This window comes from Scomber scombrus, chromosome 18, assembly GCF_963691925.1.
Source record: "Scomber scombrus chromosome 18, fScoSco1.1, whole genome shotgun sequence".
In the NCBI taxonomy this organism is placed as follows: Eukaryota; Metazoa; Chordata; class Actinopteri; order Scombriformes; family Scombridae; genus Scomber; species Scomber scombrus.
This window is the reverse complement of record NC_084987.1, coordinates 23,832,908-23,853,423: the sequence shown is the minus strand read 5'-3', so window position 1 is coordinate 23,853,423 and position 20,516 is coordinate 23,832,908. Positions and strand designations below refer to the sequence as shown.

Genomic DNA, 20,516 nt, shown 5'->3' with positions numbered 1-20,516 from the left:
ACGCTGTAGAGTCCCCCTGCAGACCATGGCCATGGCTTTGGCAGTCCCGGGCAGACACGGCGCTCCAGTCTTCACACACCTAATAGCGGATTGAAAGAGGGGGCTACCCGGAGAGGCTTTGCGCCGTTTGACACGGTAAAGTAGCTTGACTCGCTTTCATTTCTACGTGTTTGTGCTCCTTTTTTTCATCTTCACGTGTTAACCCCGCTGTTACTTGTTTACGAGGCTTTTTGTTGACGGTACAGGAGTTGCTTTTCTAGCTGAAGTCGAGCGTGGTGAGTGTGTCAGATAAAGCGAAATACAGTGAAGGCTGCTGTACAGGGACGGCGGTGCAAGGTGAGTGCTGTCCTCACGTCAACCCGGCGCTGCGCCGACCTGTTTACAGTAATCTACCTATAGGTCGATGCATAGAAGACCGGCCAGAGCTCTCTAACATTGCCTCTCTAACTACCTCAGTGTGGCATTTGAGAAATGTCACTTTAACCTGCATGCCATGTGCTGCTTATGTGGCCTTTACTGTAGTTATGCAGAGCGACCTGGGGCAGGTAGGGATCCAAAGTACACGGTTAATGTTGGAAGTAATCATTGCAATAAGAAACCTGTTAACTTCCTCTGCCCTACATGGCTGTACAGCATGGACATGTGAGAATGACACCAAAAAGGTAACATGAATAAACATACACATATATATATATACATTTGCTGCATTTAATATATATATATATATATATGTATGTATGTATGTATGTATATATATATATATATATATATATATATATATATATATGTATATGTATATGTATACATATATACATATATATGTATATATATATATACACACACACACACACACATAACTTTATGTAAGATTTTAGATGCAGATGGTATTGTTATTTCTCAGCACTCACATACATTGGAATTAAATGTATCCTCTGCATTTGATTTGACCTATCCTGTACACTAGGGGCAGTGGGCAGCTGCAGTTGGCACCCAGGGATCAAGCCAGTCCTTTTTGCCAGTGCCAATGGTCTGGAGTATTAACCCTAACATACATGTCTTTGATGGTGGGAGGAAACCCACACAAACACTTAACTCCAAATGGTTTGTTATACAGACCCATCTGACAAGTTGTCCACGGAAAAAGGGCAGGCACATTCAAAAGATACTTGGCAGGTGATTGGATGATCCAACTGTCTGTCATCATCTTACCTTGGATTAGTGACGCTGATTGGTTTGAACCACTGGTGGTTCAGACACAAGTGCATAACTTGAAACCAGGATTTTGACGTGATCCTGCGAATCCAGCTTCCTCACAAGAGAACAAAAACACGGGGAGAACATGCAAACTCTCCATAGATAGGACCTGGGACAGCCGGGGTTTGAACCCAGGACCTTCTTAGTGTAAGGCCACAGTACTTACCATTGAGTCACCATGCCCATTACTACCAGAGCCCCTTTCCACATTCCTTTGCTGTGACATATCCAAGTAGGTCTTTGTGTGCAAAAGTGAGTGAAAGAATGCTTGAAATGGTCCTGAAGCCTGAAGACTTGATATGAATCATGCATGTGTTACAGAGCATGAAATATAAAATGTGGCTCCCTGGCTATAGTAGCTCCTGCAGGCAGAGGCGTGGTGTAGATATGTGTGAGATCATGTGTTGAGTTACACATGATATCTTTGCATTGTGTTTGTGCGTGTGGGGGTGATTGCTTTCTTTCTTGTTGCGGTTTCATTTGTGGACCTGATTGGATGTGATTTTGTGGCTTATACTGAGCCAGGAGCTCTAGTTTAAGACATCCAGGGTTAGAGTTGCTACCGTAGGTGTCCAGGAGGAATGGATGGCAATCTCTGAGCGTTCACGCAAAAATGACGACACAACACGGTAATGCTAAAGGTTCCTCTGCCTCGCAGCATGCATTATGCATGGCTTCACACTGTTCGCCAGCTGGAAGTGACAGGACATTTTTGACATTTCTGGTTCGTCATCTGTCTTTTTGACTGAAATCTTCAAATCTGGTCGAGGAAACCCAACATGCGTTTGACATTTTCAAAACGGAAAACACCCCGAGAGAATGAGCACACTAGTATGAGTCGCTAAACTTGGGGGGGTTGAAACTTGAATGAATGTGAAAGCAAAAATAAGATTTCCCCAGAGTGTTGAAGCCAGGCCTACGTAGAATTACACAGGAAGAACTACACAGGAGTTTCCCCTAGTAACCCAGTTATCATTCATTCTGCGCTTTTTATTATTTTTCAGCAACCTTTACAAACATTTATTGGTCTTTAAGAGTCTTAAGGCTTATTGTTCAGCTTTTTATTATTTCAAATCTTACTTCTCTTATAGAAATCACAATGAAAATGCTACAGGAATGGATCACAAACCAATGAATGAATGTCATAAATAATCTCTGTGTATATGTTTGTATACAAACAAAGCAATAATCTGTCCTTTGTATGCCAGTCGCCAGACATGACCTCTTTTGACGTCTATCCCCAACAGCCCCCCCCCTCTGTTCCCATAGCTTGTTGCTGCAAGGCAGTGTCCTGATTTTCTGAGGTTAAGGCTTAAGGTATAGCGAGTGGTGGATGAGGAGGGGGAAGGGGAAGGGAAAACAGGAAAGGAAAAGCAGCCTCTCCTCCCCGCTGCCTGCTTCAGTCTGATAGAAATCAGTTACATAACAGGGCTGTGGAGGCAGCCACTGCCCCAGTATCCTGAGGTCCCACAGCTTGCTCATGTCACAGAGGTGTAGACCAAAAGGAAGGGTGATCTGTCCAGCCAATTTAGGAAAATATTGAGTTTGTACTTTAATTTAACACATGTAACCCACACAGTTATCCAGCTGTTAAACTTTTGCACAGTAAGCGAGGGATGGATTCATCAAGGATAACTGAGCTTTTGAAGATGTTAACATGTTGGATAGCATTTGTCCACATGTGATATTTGGGTACACCAACTTGGAATGTTTTTCATCAGTGATTAATGTATGAATTAATCGTTTTGGTGTCCAAACATAGTGACAAATGACCATCCAAGCCATAGTGACTGCTGAGTATTGTGGATTGTTTGATTGATGTCGATGTGGTGCTTTGCACTTAACTTGTACTGCCTGAGTCTGTATGTTTCCTTGCTGTATGTTGGCTGTTTTTGTGAGAAGGTGACATTCAATTTCCCCTCCAGGGGATTAATAAAGTACTGCTTATCTTATCTTATTCTTACAATCATACAAAACCGGGTAAATGAGCAAATCCTCATGTTTGAGTGGCTGGAAACCGTATATGTTTGGCACTTTAGCTTGATACATGTCTTATTTGGTTAATCAACTGTCAAAACTATTTTATTTATTTTGGTTGGATGGCTTGATAGATAGAGGACAGCAGACTTATAGATAGTTGACGTAGCAGGAGACCGCTGTTCACGTTGTGTTTACTGTTGCCTGGATAAAGGTTGTGTAAGATTTTATGAAGTATAAACCATATGTTTCTAGTTTTTTCTTTTGCCATTTGTACCATTCCACTCTCAATCATTTTGTGTAAAGGTGATGTCATTAAAGCTGCTGCATATCTACAGCACACCCACACATGTGATTTCACTTATATTGGCTGATTAGAGATCTTCTCAGGGCTTTGTGGAAATGCATGTACAGTCTGTCATTGATTGACATCACTCACACTCTCCTTTTAGCACAGTGGCATCTGTGTGTACCATAGATTAGGACCTTCAGAGCAGAGTTATCTTAGTTATAAATGTTGATGTGTAACTACTTTGGCTGGTCTTACTTTTCCCATAAACCTTGTTGAATTGAATTGAGCTGAAATAATAAAGTAACGTCATGTATGGAGAGGAATTGCTCAATGTATTTGTTGTTTTACTTTGATTTTATATTGTTCTAAACTGAATATCTGGGTTCCAGACCATTTGTTGGACAAAACAAGACATATTAAGACATCATCCTTGGCTGTGGAAAATTACAATTGTCCTCTTTCTCCTGTTCTCTGACATTTTAAAGACTAAACAATCCATTAACTGGATAGTGATTGACAGATTAACCACTCGTGAAAATAAATCTTAGTTGTAGCGGAAGGGCAGAAAAGAATCCTGAAAATTCGTTAGATGGAAAAGAAATAAACATTGCAGAGCCTAGAGTGATTGTGAGGAGTGTTGGAAAGAGAGAAGTACATCCACCTGCTGGATGTACATACTGCGCACAATGCCTGACTGACTACGATATAAAACAGGCTCTAACAGACACATACAAGCCTATAATGAAAGGGCCTTGAGGCGTCTGCTCTGTACTGTGTTCTGTTCTTTTCTGTTAAGACTGCAAGATCTTTATTTAATACAACCTTCTCGATTCAATTAGTGTGAAACACAAGATCTAGATGTTCAGAAAATTAAACATCTATCAGTCAGGCATGACCCTCCGTCCGACTTATAAAGAAGGTCTTAAATGGGTTGAGAATCACCAGAATCCCCAGACCTCTTGTGCCTTAGTTGATTTCGGGTCCTGATGTTTGAAGATGTTTAGTTACTGTTTCCATTTAACACAGAAAGGCCAGATGCAACATTTGCGCATATATGCTTTTCAGACCGAGTGCAACATTTTCAAGACGTGACAGATCAAATTCATTGTGATTGGTGTTCTTAGCCCATCTTAACCTCAGGTTTAACGAGGTTGTTTTCAATTAGTACCTTAAGTTTTAGAAATGCTTTTTTCAAGGGTGCCTTGGGTCATAATGAGTTAAAGGAATATGTTGCCCAAAACATGAGTTCTGACAGAGCAGGACAAAGGGCAATAAGAGTCAGGTATGCAAAGAGTTAGTGGAAGCGGTTGTTTAGCAATGTTTTAAAACAGATGCATGTGTGTAGGGATGCCACAGCTGGATTGGGAAAGTAACTTATTATAAACATAGTTCCTAATTATTAAGGTTCAGTGGTTTTAATAGGAACTGAAACTAAAAAAAAAAGTATTTAACTGCCATTACTGTATTGAAGGCATAAATGGGACAGTTTGTCTTTGAGACAGGAGGTGGATTGTTTGTCCTGCCCTAGAGGCTTGTGCTGATAAGATTTTTATACCCACGTTTTGTCCTCAGGTGTCTTTAAAACCTCCACAGACGTTGAAGAAGCAAACACAATTAATATGTAACTGATTTTATGAATGGGACTTCTGTGTTGTTTTTATAAGACGGGCTAGTGGTATGGCTCCAGCAATGGCAGTGTTGGCCATTCATGCCCATCTCCCAACAGCCATGGGATGGATTGCAATGAGATTTTGTACAGACATCCATGTTCCTAAGAGGATGAATCTAAGTGACTTTTATGATCCTCTGACCTTTCATTTGTTGCCATCATCAGGTCCAACACTCCCATACAACTAATGACATTCCCATTAGCCTGTCCTGACAGCTGAAAACATTAACATGCTAAAATAAGATGATAAACATATTAAACATTATACCTCCTAAACATGAGCATGTTAGCATTGTCGCTGTAAGCATTTAGCTAAACGCACTGCTGTACCTCACAAAGCTGCTAACATGGCTGTACAGTCTTGGCCTTCTTTTCTTTTTCCCTACTTTACTTTCATGTTTTCTTCATTTAAATTAAGTAAAAGCCATCATTTTGGTAATGATATTGATTGTAAGGAATTGGATTGGCATGAATAGAAGCTTATAGCTGTTTGGTTGGTTCAGACTTTAGCTGAAAAGTGTATTTGATTCGATGTGAATGCAGGATACGTTTAGATGAGTGAAGAGGGCCTTTATACTACAATGTGTACATCATTAATGCAGGATAAAGGCAGGGTAAATTGAATGAGGATTTAAACAGAGGCTGTTGTCTTGAAAACTGGCCAAAGACTTAGAGGTATTAAGGAATGGAACAAAGCAGAGACGTTTGGAATTTGTCTTTGAAAACATGAAACTGAGTATTAGCATCAGGTCCAGCTGTCAGCATAGAGATAATTTGTGTACTCATGTTGGGTTTTTTTTTTGTATCCATTCAGAGTAATACCTCATCTAATGAAAATAGCAATAAGTACATTTTTTAGCTACTTGGCAGGTGAACAGCAGTCTTGAGTTGGCTCTTGTTTTAGCCAACAGTTGCTTACATGAGCATTTATTTTCTGTCTACATAACGTCCAATATTGAATTTTTAAGCTCTGTTTTGGTGTACACCGAATCCTGAGTGAATGTGGCTAGTTTGCTGCTAAATGCTCCACTATGTTCACCAGCTATTTGCCAACTTGGCTGATTTGGAATGAGACTGAACCAACAGTAACATTGTGGGCCACAAAGGCAAAAAAAAAGAAAAAAAGAAGAGCTGAATGACTCTAACATACTCCATGTAGCTGAGACAAACTCCAGTTAGGTGATCATTCTTTGTGGGTATGTCACTTTGACCTATTGTTTTTACATTACAAGTAGTCTATTTTATACATGTTTAATTAAATACTCATAAGTCTGCTGTTTTTGACAGGGCAGTCTTCTATTTGTTTTCTTTATTTTGTTGTCTGTTTAACTATTTCCTTTGTGTTGCTAATTATTCCTCTTCTGCTAAAATCAAGGCAACATGACTTAAAAACATCAGTATTTTGTTGTTCCTTATTCTGTTTTGTTTGTTCCGTATTCAGTCTCTTAATAAATCACCCAACCAATGCACTCCAGAGTTTTCAGCGCTAACACTGATGAGCCAACGGGGTGCTAAACTTTACAATTGTTTGTCCATGTGTCACACCCCTAATCAGAGTATTTGAAACCTCAAGGCAATGATGTATCTCGACAATGTGTTACCATGCTTTCTAAACTGCAATGATTGTCCCATTGGGCGGTATAACATCCTTTATTTGTTTCGACCATTTGTCACGATCGCATCCCAGATGTTGTTGATCAGATTTTGATTAAACAGATCTCACTTTAGCACCCCACCATTCTTTAACTGCATCTGATTGGCCCACATGTTGGGACTACCTCAGCCTGGAGTGGCAGTATGTTTGATGTTGCTGTGTTCTCTGTGGCGGTTTCTGTCCTCTCTCTCTCAGTTTTTACATCTCTCCATCTCCGGCTGCGCAGTACGTCTCGCTCCTTCTCTGGCATATCACAAGGGGCTTGTATTGTTTTAGGGGATAACAGGAAAAGCAAAAAGCCCCTGCCTTAGTGGGATGAGAGAAAGACTTTATAGCAAGCTCTCACCCCTCCAGGGAGGATTCTCGCTCACATGGATACTCAGATGTTCTCCCAGAGTAGACACAGATCCATTTATCCACACGCGCACACACACACACGCACACACGCACACACACACACACACGCACACACACGTATGTCCTACAGAGAAAGGCAAATCAAGACCGCTGAAGAGAGTGGCCACAACAGGAAGTGGTCCAAGGATTACACTAAAAGGACAGACTCCCTGCTCAGAATGAACATTTGCAAACAGGTCGAGGCCTTTACTCCTCACCTTGGGATTTCAGCAATCTTGTACTGTAGCGTTCATGCAATGACTTTTGAAAGAGTATTTCTCCGGCGTCTTGCTGTTCTCCACATTTGAGAGAGATGATGAAGATTGGGAGAGAGGGGAAGAAACTGTGCAGGGAGTTTTGAGAGTGGTAAAGATAGAAAAAGACAGAAGTAATAGAGGCAGAGCGCTGTAAAGGTCATGTTCCAGACGTAGAGCCACAACGCTGGAAGCATTTAGTAGTATCCCCTCTACTCCTATAAGCCCCTACCAGAGAGGAATTACACTGATCAGGGTCTAGTGGATTTCATCAGTTTCACATTAGCAGCGCTGACGTTATTTTTCTTGGTTTTCTTTCTTATCGGATAACCTCACAACAATGACATGGGAGTGTGTAATTGGCCCAATATAACAAGTAACTAGCACTACCAATGTAACCCTACACAAAATCCACAGTTGGGTACATACCTTTGTTTAGGGGTCACTTTGGTCTGTTAGGTTTGGTGCATTTTCGTCACAGCAGTAAATAGATAAATAATGCAGAAGATAACATTGAGGGACCATCATAGCGGTTCTCTAGCTCTGTAAAGCTGCGCTCAGACTACAGGAGTTTTGGGCCGTTTTATTCCCAATTCACCCCGCCCAACAATTAGAGGGTAAATATGGTCAGACCTTCATCAGTACCGATGTGAGTGGTCAACAGATCCAATCTTAAAACCTTCAGAACTGCTTGCAGACTCATTAGGGACATCCCAATAATTCCAAACATGTTTGATATCTACATAAGACAGAAGTTAATGAGAAGACATTTGGAATGGCAACAGCGAAGAAACAACAACATGGATGGAGGCCTGTCGATATGCAGCAACAACATGACTCCCTTCTGAGACATGACCATGCGGACAAAGAGATTAGCTAGTGTTAGTCTTTATTTTGTTTTATCTTCCCCTTGAGACCACAAGCGATCACATGAGGTGGTGCATTGCTCCCTCTGGCATCACGCACGACAATAATATCTTGTAGTGTGTGATGTGCCAGTATTTTCCAATCTTGTAGCCTGTGCATGTTTGAGGTTAGGGAGAAGAACATCTGTGAAGTTTTCTAAAGACTTTAGGTCGGTTTTCAATAGGGCTGGGTATCTGCACTTGATACCTCCAAGGTATCCTCCGAAATAAATCGATACCAAGTAGTATTGAGACGTCTCCTGTCAAACGGTACCTGCAGTAGACCGAAATATTGATAATTTGAAGACTTTCAAAATGCATTTGTGTAAAAATCAAATCATTTGGATGTGGATGAGTGGTGGCAATTCATGCAATTTAATGTTTCTATTCACATTTTCTATTCAAATGATATATTTGTACTTGGTTCCTCATTTGTGTTCATTATTAGAGTTAAACAGAAGCTAACCTGCCTAGCAAGGTCTGGTTTGTTTTCTTACACACTTTTGGCGACTTTACATAGATTTACATTCATTTCCTGAAGACTCACCCTAACCTAGCCATAACCATTACTTGCCTGAATAACCCTTACCCTAACCTTAACTTCTGACCCACACACACACACACACACACACACACACACACACACACACACACACACACACACACACACACTGATTCTGAAAACTGAATGTAATTTTGTGTTGCAGCATCTGGTGTACCAACCCTTCAGTTTTAATATGGGACAAGGTCTCTATTTACCATCTATTACTTTGTCCTGTGACTTCTTACAAAAGGAAGCAAATATAAAGTAATTACAAAACATACAAGACAATATTACATCTTTATGTATTTTTGTTAAATAAATGGAACCTCTGTTTTCTGTTTTTCTTTTTTTTCAGTTTGAACTCATTTGTCCCAGTTTACCAAACAGACTACTTTCTGTCATATTTGTTCCAGATTTTCCAGACTGGCAAAGGAACTGAACATCTATTCAAACGAAGGCTCTGCCATCTGATGCTTGGGTCAAAGAAGAAAACTGGCCTTTGTCTTCAGAGCACCAGGTTGGTTCTCTGTTCATCTTCATAGCTGACAAACTGAACAAATTCACAGAAAATGGTAAATGCTCTGCTAGTGAGATTCACCTGCTGCCACTGTACTGATGATTTCTAATTTAAGTCACTTGTTTACAATATACAAAAGGTAAAAAAAACTCGGACCTGCACAAACAAGACAAATAGAAAGTCCCAGCAAAGTGTGAAATGCACCCCCTGCAGTGCCAAGCAAATAGCATCTCTGTGCTCCTTGGTTATTTGGCCGTATGTAAATTAGGTCGTATGTATATATGTAGTGCAACATTTTACCCCTTTCAATGCAAATGGGCCTCATTGCAAAAACAGCCACATTTACAAAGACCAGTGCTATAGCCACATAGAGTTGGTGCTAACTGAAGCACATTTCTTCAGTGTTGTTTCAAGGCTGTTCTTCAGTATGATTTCTGCCTGTTTGAGAGGCTTGTGAGGCATTGTATGGTATTTTTTCTATCGCCCTATGCACAATTCATGGTGCAATTAGTGACAGACACACACACACACACACACACACAGACACACACACACACACACACACACACACACACACACACACACACACACACACACACACACACACACACACACACACACACATCTGTAGACATCCACATTTAAAACTATTCCGTGTGTCATATGATGCAGCACCCCACAGTCTGCTGTAAGAATGGTTACATCAGGCAGAAACATCAGTGAAGTCAGCATTTTATGAGTCAGTGGGATAATTATGTCCCGCCTGCAGAGCAGAACATGCAGCAGCAAGGTAGGAAAAAAAACCCAAGAGTGGTGTTCCTCTGAGCCAGCAGACAGGACAAGCCTTCTGGCTTTTTGCAACAACAAAAAAAACTCTTAGATATTCTTAGATATATCTTTTTTTAATTAGATACTGAGATGCTTTGACAGGAACTTTGTTATTATTTCCAAAGTTTTGATAAATCTGTCAGTTTATCTATCACAGCATAAATAACTTGCTCATGCCAACGTGTGCTTTGAAATATTCAGGGGCCTGAATTACAAAGCAGGTTCAGCTTAGTCTGGTTCTCTGTGTGTGTGAGCTGGCTTCACTGAGCCTAACGTTGGATAACCAGTATCACGAAACTGGTCATCAACTAGCTCTATGTTTTTACGGAAGCGTATCGCCCACTCTCCAATCCCACCCCCTGCCCCCCTTGCATTATTATGCTATTATATTATCATTATATCAGTGGTATAAAATTATCTTCAAATGACAATTATATTGTTTATCGTGATTATTTCTGAGACAATATATCGTCCAACAAAAGTAGCTATCATGACAGACCTAGTGATACCACATATCTGTGTAAAACTATCATATTTAGACAACTGAATACAATTATGCAACAGAAAAAGAAGATGTAGAAACACTAGTAATAATTTCCAGATATTGAAAGTAGGCTAATGCTTAAAATACATGTACCTAATAGTATTTATGAAGTAAAGAGTGAGTATTTTTGCTGTTTGCTGTCACACTGTTTCTGCTTTTGAAGCAAAGAGTGGAAAAGTAGTTAATGACTGATGAGGTTTTATTTGACCCAAATGTTGCATTTATAATCATGGGAGCCAATTAACAGCATGTGGATCATTTGTCTAATAAAAGACAAGCTTTCATTTTTATTTCCAGTTATCACAGTGGTCTCATGTTAGTCTGAGCTGCAGTCATGGAGTCAGAGTGTAAAATCATCCACATTGTTGTAACACATAATTAAAATGCAGCTAAAATCAACATTATGTGTTAAGTGGCATAAACAATCACTCTGTTTGTTAGAAGCTCTGTTTTAAAACTAGACTCTATTCTTATTGTCAATTTATTGTAAACTCAGGACTTTGGCCCATGTCAGATGTGAGAATGATGACTCTTTTTTCCATTGATTGATTGGTCAGTGGTCGGGGTGTTGATCCTCTGAAATTAACCTGCTCTGGAGCAGGTTAGCTGTTCAGCAGAAGTTGCCATGGTGATTTATCCCGGTTAAAAGTGAACCAACTTCGTCATACCGGAAAACCTGAGTTAAGGCCAAAGTTAGCTGGCTAACCCACTAAACTTGCTTCGTAGCACAGGCTAACACATGAGTAAATATCACCTGTTTTGAATCTAGTGTTGATCTTACATGTCTTGACATTTAAATTAAATGTAACCTTTCCAATTTGAAAGCATTCTGCATGCAGTAACATTGTAGAAGTAGTAATGTAAGAAAGCGTTAGTTAACGGTCTAATTTGCACAGTAAATTTAAAACAGACATAAATGTACAAAAACACATCAAACTTGAATAAAGAAAAATGAAGGTGAAGTGAATCTGAAACTGTAGCCTTTAAAACATGTATTTCACAATTTCTTATACATCAGCAGCCATTCATTTTACAGTTGCTCAGTGTCATTAAGTTATCAATCAGTCAATCAAACTTTATTTATATAGCACCTTTCATACTGATTAATGTAGGTCAAAGTGCTTCCCAGTTGATTGACACGTTGATAATAAGACAGTGTGACAAGTATACATCAAAGTCGACATAAAGAAAATGATGAAAAACAACAACAAAATAAAAGTATAATAAATAAAAGTAAAAAAGTAAAAAGAACTTGGTTAAAATTGATTAAAAAGACAAAAGTAAAATGAAATAAACGAGATAAAGTTTAATGAAAGCTAGTCTAAAAGTAGGGTTAAAAAGAGATTAAAAAGATCAAAAAAACAACAAATTGATGTTTAAAGAGGAAAAATAGGAAAGCAATGCAGAGATTGGCCCAGTCACAAATAGATGCAGTTAACCTGCCCCTGGATCTGATGCGCCACGACATGATGTATCGTGACATTTGCAAGTATTAATGTGATTTGTTACTGAACGCATGTCTCACACACCCCCAAATTATTTTCACACCCTCGACTTCCCTTGAAGCAAATTTACAGTACATGTACTGTATTTTATCTCTTTCGTGTCTGCGCTCACATTGTCCTAATCTCCTCACGTGCAAAGCAGATACGAATCTCTGCCTTTCCACATGACGTGCCAGTTGCATATGGAGTATGGAAATCAAAATTCATACCATGATAATAAGTAAAACTAACCCAACTTATTCTACTACTACTATCAAAACTCACTGCAGACGAGCTGTGCAAATGTCAGCAACAGTTCGCGGTTCATGCAGAAATTGATGCATCCTGACCTATTACCGACCACACTAATTCCCCCTCTGCAATGCTGAACAAAGACTGTAACGACTGTCCGATATTGATGGGGTGAAGGTACGGTCACATTAGCTTTCAGTTCAGCTGTCTGCCAGGCAGGCCCTAAAAACGGCTGTCATGGTTGTGGATAATAAATAAATATTGGAACAAAGAGATCCAGATTTGTATGAAGGGGTTGTGCAGTTTGTAGCCTGGTGTAATATTGTATGACTAATGGGTTCAGGTGTTGGCCATGATGTGACCTGTCCACAATAAATCAAATGTAAAAAAATTAATCCCTGTCATTAAAAATTCTCACATTTATTCAGTGCTGCTTTACAAAAAATGACTCCAATGAGCTCCAAAACAGTGAAGTATATAGATTTTAAAGGGGAAGTGCACTGATTTTACATATCAGAATTGACATTTATTAAAGTGTGTGAGGAAGTTCAGCCAGAGTATCAAAGAAGGAGATGGGAGATAGACTCACAGACTTGTTCAGTGACTAAAAAAGGTGATTTATTCAGACCAACATAACTAAAAAAAACGATCTTTACTGGCTTAACAGATGAAAACTCACCAAACTTAGACGTGATCACAGACTCTTGTTTCTGCTCTCCACTCAAACCAATAACTCCCTATAAATAGACCCTCCAACCATATATATATATATTATACCATACAGTATTTACCAAAAACTGGTATATGACACGGTCACTTGTATCAGTTAACACTCACACATCATCTATAGCATAGTCCCCACCACAAATACATAATCCCAACCATAAGTGCAAATCACAGAAATACTAAGCCAAACATTGAACTAAATACAATAAATCCTCCCCATACATGGTCTAACCCATGGCATCACTGGTGATGTCATTGTGAGCTCAAAAGTCAGAAGTGGCTTGGTGCCTTCCCCTTGTACCTCCTGGTGAAGCATAATGGACATAGCATGTAACAAGGCAAACTAATATATAACTCGAAAAACTGACTTGATTGAATTTAAACCAGAATGCAGATTTAACTGTGAGAAAACAATGATAAACACAAACAAACAAGACTGTATGTGGAAGCAATGCTATAAATAAATATACTGTAGATGTTATACTGGCTAACCAAACAAATGACACATGTGGTAAGAAATTGAGAAGTTAAATTTAAATAATTTTCCCTTTTATTATTATTACAGACTGGATGTACAATACATACACACACACACAGAAACCCCCCAAAATATAGAGGGAGTTGACTGCAGGGCATTCCCTCAGGCAATGAAGAAATACATTAAAGTGTAATAGGAACATTCGTTGTGGTCTCACCCACTGTGTCATGGAATCCTGCTTTAAAGTGAAAAAAGTTGTAAAAAGCATTTTGTGGCATTCCACTTGTCTTTTTAATAATGCTGACAGATAATATTGAATTAAATATTTATCTGTAAAAAGCTCATAAAATCAGCATTTCAGAAACAGACATGAAAGCATGCAGTAGAAGCCTACGTTTGATGTCAAGGCATGAAAATACAAGTTCAACTTTGTAAAGCAGCAAATTTTTGGTGTCAAAAATTACGATTTAATCTGAAATCCATTATTTGGCCTACAGCTCAGCATTTTGAAATTAATATCATCCAGTTTCTCAGCTTTTCTTTATATATATGTTAATGTGTCATTCCAGTCTAACTTTGCTGTTACTGTTTTACTGTGATAAGTTGTATTCATGAGCTCAGTGAAATGCCTCAATAGGCCAGTGGGTGTTCAACCCTTTTTCAGAAGATGCAAACACTCCCCTCGGCCTAAATTATAGAGTCCTTTAAACGTTGCATTAATAATTTTGGTTGCTAGCCCTACACAAACAGGCAGGAACACAACATTCCCAAAGGCATTGAATGGATTAAGCAGCTGAGAAGATGTCTTTGTAAGTCAGTTTGAACTTGTTTTCTTATCTAACCTACTTTTTTTTTTTAGTTTTCAGAAATGGAAGCCATAACCTATTAAAGGTTATGGAATATGCTCTACAGCTGTTAAACATGCTCTCTAATGGCCATGCTCATTACCTGGGCGTTGGACAATTTGTCCATCAGCAGGCAAATTGCAAGTCTCTCTGGCCTTTTTTTACAGTCAGGTTATTCACGCAGTGCGTCAGTAAGCCAGTCTCGAATCAGCAGGTCACCAGCTCACTTGGTCAGCAGGATAGTCAAAGCATCCAGCGGTATGATTGTGATGATGGACTTATATTGTATTGTATCCTATATATATATATATGTATGACGCATATTGTTTGTTCGTCATCCACGCTATGCAAGACCCACACATAATTACCATCAACTGCCTCTAATGGCCCGCTAATGTAGGCACTTCCTGTCAACCCTTTGTCTCCTTTGGACTTGCTCTTTGGTGCTTTACTTCAGTGTATCCTGGATACACATCTTCAAGTTTGAACAAAGAATGCTACTGTCAGGGAGTATAGGTGTATTTCATGACATGGGACTTTCCCAAAAGCCACATTCAGGGTCTTGAGCTCTCAAGTGTGTGTTTATGTACTGCCAAGTAGTAGGCAAGTGTGTTACCACTTCCAAAAAAAAAGCCAACACATGTTACACTTAACTCACACTTGATGTACACTTACCATAATATCTGGGGAAGCAATAAATCTATGAGTCACAATCGATTGACATATTCCAAAAAAATGACTTAGTACACCATTAAAACAGTGGTGAAAATAGTGCCTCTTTTTCTTTTTTCTTTAAAGTAGTATTCAGAATAAAGTGTGTCCCTGATTCTACTGTGGCAGTGATGTATCTATTTGTGGTTTTATGACAAAAAACCAACAAAGAAGTTGAGGCTTATTTGGGCTTGGAGTGCGGTAGAGTAATTCCTCCTGACCACATCTATAGAAAAAACATTTTTGTCAGCCGAATGGCTTAGTACAGGCGCTAATGGGACCAACGGTGTATCTCGTAAAATAACACTTACCTGATGGCTTTTACTCTGCTGCTACTGCTAAAGCTGTAAACATCGTCGAAATCTCGCGCGATCACTGAAATACCATGCGGTCGCGTGAGATCCCGCACAGAGCAGTGATTGTGCGAGATTTCGACGATGTTTACAGCATTAGCAGGATCAGCAGAGTACAAGCCATGTACGTAGCCATTCGGCTGATAGCTCTAACTAGCCGATGGTTCGGCGTAATTTCGACCTAGCGTCATATGCACCATGACGATAGACGTCATGGTGCATATGACGCTAGGTCGAAATTACGCCGAACCATCGCTTTAAGGTCAGGGGTTAGAGTTAGGGTTAAAGCCATGCTATCAGCTCTTTTAGGCTATTCTTACATGCTGATAGGGTCACAATGACAACATGCTGATGTGAACTTTAATGTTTACCATTTTAATCATCAATTCAACATACTAACATTTACAAAAACAAGACAAGATAATCCTTTATTACTCCCACGATAGGGAAATTTACAGCGTTACAGCAGCAAAGTGGATAGCAAAAATAGAAAGAGCATCAATAAAAAAAAAAAAAGAAAAACAATAAATAAGTAAACAAGCAATATGAATAATAGGGGACAATATAAAAATATAAAAACAGAGGAAATATAAAAATAGGAACAGTGTAAACAATAGGAATATTGCTATTGCACATTCAGAATGATAATATACCTGAGTGTGATATTGATATTGTACAGTTGAACTGAAAAATAAATTGTACCTGAGATACTGATATTGCACAGTATTGTACAAATACAAAGAACATTTGAGGCTGGTGGGAATGTTGTTAGTTTTATAGGTATTTGGTCATAAACCAAAGGATTGGTCAAAAATGAAATTTAGACCTCATGATGCTTCCAGTTTAAGGATCAGTGGATTATCAAAGTGAATATACTTCTTCCTATGGGGGACGTGAATGTTTACTAAATAACATGGCGATCCCTCCAATAATTGTTGAGATATTTCACTCAAAACCACAAATATCAACCTGATGATGTCACGAGAAGTAAGGCAGTAGGATTCATCCTTTGGACACCATGACTGTACAAAATACATATCCAATAGATGTTGAAATATATCAGTATTGACCATATTGGTGGACTAACCAACCAACTGACAGACCAACATTTCCATCCCTAAAATACATTCCTTCCAGTCTCACAGAAACCTTTTAAAGTGATGTCATGTTGTGCCTTTCTTAAGGCCTGTGTGTTTCTGGAGAGCTCCAGACTTTAATAATGCTATTACAGCTTCATCCCCTGAAGGTGCCTTAACTCTCTGATCTGATTGTACTTATATTGCTGTGTTGTTGACTCTGCTTATTTGTGCTTTATGAGAAAAATAAAATCCAACCAAAAAAGCATTGGAGCCTGACTGAAGCACTTGTGTGAGCGACAGGGTGACCTTATTAACCAAATGTGTCCCAGTGTGGGCTGATAAACCATATGCTTGCAATCTTAACAAGCACTTGGACACTAATGGCAATTACTGGAAATACATCACACACATTGGCACTTCACTACTGTTAAATACCACAACTGTGCTATTGGGACAGATCTCATCTTTCTAGACTCAGGAAATGAATGACCTCACATACCATTTGGCCAGCACTTCCATCCAAATTGCCTAATAGTATGACAAGAACATAATAGAATATGAGGCTCAAACATCCCTTGGACCACTATTCTTCTGTTCATGATGAGATGACTGATGGGAGTGAACCACTAAACTATTTATTCTCTAAAAACGATTGTCAGGATCAGTTGCATCAGTGGAAATGAGCTCTTGAAAGTGTTTCATAATGTTATTAACATGGCATCATAGGCAGTGCCATTAAGTGGCTAGGGGAACCTCAGCTTCACCAAAAATATCACAAAAAACACGTAACTTTCAACAAAATTATTATTATTTTTGGGCATTAACTGCTGGCTAAGCTTGCCCAAATTGACTACTGGCTACTGTGCATCTTACACTGCATAATGGTAAATGAAAACGCCTGTGTCAGCAGTTCAGTGGTTGAGAAGACGGCAACTATGTACTATATACTATGTAGCCGAGCCCCTGACCATGGCTCACGGAAGGATCAAGGACTGACCTTTAAGGTGAACCAGTTATTCTCATTTTAGTATTATTTTAACTATGCCGAAAAGTTTTGGTTAGCACCCTGGCATGATGTCCAATGCCACTTAGGCAAGGAACCATTTGAAACTCCAGAGAGCACATCTGCATTTTGTGTGATATCCCAGAATAGAAACGCGGTATTCACTATTTTTTTGCTCAGGGGGATTCTAGTTGAGTCAGCCACATGAGTCCTCATATTCCACTAAATAATCCCTATTTCCATAGCTGCTCTAAAATAGAGGTCCAAAGGGAGAATAATGTGTACAAAATGTTCGATTTATTTTCAGTCCCATTCACACATGAGAGGAAAGATTCTGGTGCCCAAGGGTGACATCTTCCTTCGCAATGCAGTTTCTGACAAGCAATATGATTAATGTTCCAAGCCATGCGTCAGAATACACAGTGTTAACACACAGAAGCATAGCTGTTTTCCCCACATGCTGTAGATAAACTGAGTGGGAAACGAAGCAGATCACTGGATAAATTCTGGTTTTTGGCTGCAGCTGGAATGTTTTTCTTAGCTAACCAACTATAATTGGCTCTGAAGTTATGAAAACCGTTTGAGCGGATGAGCTTTTTATTCACTTGTCTGTGTGACAAAAATATGAGCCACAGTCAGAAATTAAAAGTGTTTATTGTCTATTTCTGTCCGCTGCTCGGGATTATAAATCCTCAACAGCGATTCTTGTGGGTTTCTTGTGATCCTGATCCACCCTTCTTTGTAGCTTGCGAAATTGGAAACAGTCGTCAAACACCACAACAGCGCAAGACATCTGGCTCCCATACGAATGATTTACAGTCACAGGAGACTCGAAAACTGTGGAAACCAAATGCTACTCGCTGCTGCTGCTGGAGAATATCAGAAGGGCAGAACTGCCTTTTGATATGTCCGTCTCAGTGGCTTTCTGCTTCTGCATAACAGTCAATACTTCAAACCTTTTTGGTCTGGGGGTTGATCTCAGTGTCTCAGTCAAAACATCAGACTGAGTGTTTCTTTTTCAGATTTAGCAGATAAGTGCATTGAAACCATTAGCAAATCAGGCTTTGCGTCATTTCTATCGCTTGCTACATAACCGCTTTAAACGTCAACAACATTAAAAGACTTTACAAAAGTGGCATCATTGACATCGTTCTTGATGGAGCGACTTGTTGTGGAAACTGCAGACACAAAGTCAAGAATGCACTGCCTAACATGAACAGAGGTAAGCATCTACAGACTTAACCATGACAGGTGGACAGGCTTTTTTCCTGGGCAGGTTTTTCCCGATTATAATTTTTTTAACCCTGTTTTTATTGCATTTGTCCAGTATATGACGGAGCATATCAGAAACAAAGGAGATTAAGTAGAATCAAATGAAATGAAGTATGTCAAGGCATAAACAAAAACCACAGCCGAGCCAGAATCACATCATTTCTGGCATGGCCTGTCCAAATGGTGCCCATCTGTCCATAAATATTTAGATTTTATTTTGGAAGCTTTGCAGCGATCTTCTCCATGACATAAGCCATCTAAATCCTTTCTGCTCTCTGTGCCTTATTTGGAGGCTGCGGCTTTAGCCAGTAGACTGTGATCTTTTTATTTTTAGTTATCTAAAGCAAAATCCTCAGTAAATATCCAAGGTTGTCACACAAGAATCAGGAATGCAAGTTCTCAGGTAGAGATACCAAGAATAGAAAGTGCTGGATTCAGGATCAAATTCCTTACCTGTTGGGCCTTTTGTTATTCTGAGTCCAGTCTCAAATGTTTCCTCCCACAATTCACCTAGTATTGATTTTCAACTCCCACTTTTCTTCACATGTTTAAAAATGAAACATGAATCTTAAATTCCTTGTAAGTACTGTTAAAGTGGTACTCCATGAACTTGGAGGAATTGCAAGAGAAAAAAGAAAAGAAAAGTCAAAATCGATACCCCCCTTTGAGACCCTAAACCCCTCGAACAGCACAAATCCATTTCGTGACTCAGGCTTTCTGTAAAACATTTCAAGTGTCAAGCTCAAGCTGATTCATTGTGATTTGTGTTAAAATGACTTCCGTCGTCGTCATGGATATAATAATTACCATGTGGTTAAGGTAAGGTCACAATAGCGCTGACTCACAGTTGGAAATGGAAATGAACGACACTCTCCCATGTTAAAATCTGACGTTTTGTTGACCTCCACCAGCCACCCATGACTCATAATTACTGTGGCCCTTTGAGGTAAATATATGTCATTTCAGGGCATTTGAAATAACAACAATCCCTGTTTTATTTGGGAGAACGGTCTCCCTTAATGACATCACTTGGGGTTATTTTTTAAAACTTTGAAAGCCTCCCTCCACAATCATGGAAGACGTTACGCATCTGTTGAACAGTCAAGTTAACGCTGATCGTTGCTAATGTACAAAGAAGATCAAATCAGTTTAATAAACCAATAACACTGTTAATTAGCCAATTTGAAGTTGTCAAGGAGAATCTTCTATATATAGGTTTAGAAATGGTTAGCTGCCCCCAGTTGCTCAATATCTGAAAAGGGGCGTTTGGAATCCATCCTTGACCCCCAAAAGCCTTTATTTGCCCAAACACAGCTTCCAGAGTGTGTTGACAGGCTACTATCATTCAGTGTTTAATGTTTCAAGTTGAGATTTTGTCAGTGTGCATGTGCGCAACACTATATCTGAGCCATCCATCACATGGAAGCCTTTGTGAGATTCACCCAAATATCTTTGCTTTGTCCCAACCCTGCCTGGTAA

General features: G+C 39.4%; 1 long non-coding RNA gene across 1 annotated transcript in view; it reads left to right on the top strand.

The window, feature by feature from the left end:
- LOC134000121 (uncharacterized) overlaps nt 1–20,516 on the top strand; it is a 43,917-nt gene continuing 23,401 nt past the window's right edge. The window contains exons 1-2 of the long non-coding RNA XR_009927401.1: nt 1–135; nt 9,359–9,462. This is a non-coding gene — a long non-coding RNA (uncharacterized LOC134000121). The remainder of the gene's footprint in view (nt 136–9,358; nt 9,463–20,516) is intronic.